At 34.9% G+C, this 1,482-nt stretch overlaps 1 long non-coding RNA gene across 1 annotated transcript in view; it reads left to right on the forward strand.

The window, feature by feature from the left end:
- LOC107696295 (uncharacterized) overlaps window positions 1-1,482 on the forward strand; it is a 3,571-nt gene that overhangs the window by 1,714 nt on the left and 375 nt on the right. The gene's annotated exons all lie outside the window — the stretch shown is intronic.

Raw genomic sequence — 1,482 nt, forward strand, 5'->3', positions numbered from 1 at the left:
AAAATAAATAGTGAAAAATAAATTACTGTAATATTATTATACTGTAAAACTAAGTTACAGTAAGGATATAAGGATATAGTACTGTAAAATTAAGTTGCGGTAAGGGTATTTTACTGTAACATGTAAAATGAAAAAGGGCATTATACTGTAAAATGAACTTGCGATAAGCTACTGTAAAGGGGTAGTTACAGTATACAGTAACGTAATTTACCGCAAAAATACGATAAAAAGTCTAACAGTGTATCATACTAAGACACTGTGTCTGTTCCCCGAACTACCGAATACAAAAAAAAAAGCAATTAAACCAATTAAAGGGTAACAATTTAATCAATGTTCAACAAAGAAAAAAACAGATATAATACATATAAACATATGACAAAGCTTGGCTTAATGAATATTATATCCCTTTCTACGAAAGCACTTTTTGTAAATGATATAACCTAGATGTGCTCTGTTTGACAGAAACCTGGCTAAAACCAGACGATTACATTACTTTAAATAAGTCTACCCCACAAGATTACTGTTATAAACATGAACCGCGTCCAAAAAGTAAAGGGAGAGGTGTTGCTACAATTTATAGTAATATTTTCAGTATTTCTCAATGGTCTGGTTTCAAGTATAATTCGTTTGAAGTAATGGTGCTTTATGTAACATTATCTAGAGTAATAAGTGTTAATGATGAATCCCTACTGACGTTTGTACTGGCTACTGTATACAGGCCACCAGGGCACCATACAAGAATTTATCAAAGAATTTGCTGATTTTCTATCTGAGCTAGAGCTGGCTGTAGATAAAGTCTTAATTGTTGCCGATTTTAATATTCATGTATAGATAATGAAAAAGATGCATTGGGATCAGCATTTATAGACATTCTAAACTCCATTGGGGTCAGACAACACATGTCTGGACCAACTCATTGTCGTAATCATACTTTAGATTTAATACTATCACATGGAATTGATGTCAATGGCATTGAAATTCTGCAGCAGAGCGATGATATTATCTAGTCTCATGTATACTCCATATAGCTAAAGCTGCAAACTTAACACCTTGTTACAAATATGGTAGAACCATCACTTCTACGACAAAAGACTGCTTTGTAAATAATCTTCCTGATATGTCTCAATTCCTCAGCTTATCCAATAGCAGCTGTCAGCTACAGTATCGCATCAGATAATGCACTGATCCCCTGAGGAACAATTACACTCATTCACTGCTATAGGAGAGGAAGAATTGTATAAACTTGTTAAATCATCTAAACCAACTGGTGAGTCGCGACCCAAAAGTGGGTCGCAAGACCAGTGTTCAAAACTATCGCCTTACTTTAGCCAGATTCACAACGGTTAGCTTATAATAATGTTTTCTAATTTGAGTGGTACGGGTAGGTTTTCGTGGGAAATTCGAGCATGCTGCTGCGTCATTACGTCACTTCTGTAAACATAAAGAAGTTGTCCCGGCTACTAGGCTATCGCATGTGAGGAT

Source organism: Sinocyclocheilus anshuiensis, unplaced genomic scaffold, assembly GCF_001515605.1.
Source record: "Sinocyclocheilus anshuiensis isolate Anshui unplaced genomic scaffold, SAMN03320099.WGS_v1.1 scaffold1011, whole genome shotgun sequence".
NCBI classification, from domain to species: Eukaryota; Metazoa; Chordata; class Actinopteri; order Cypriniformes; family Cyprinidae; genus Sinocyclocheilus; species Sinocyclocheilus anshuiensis.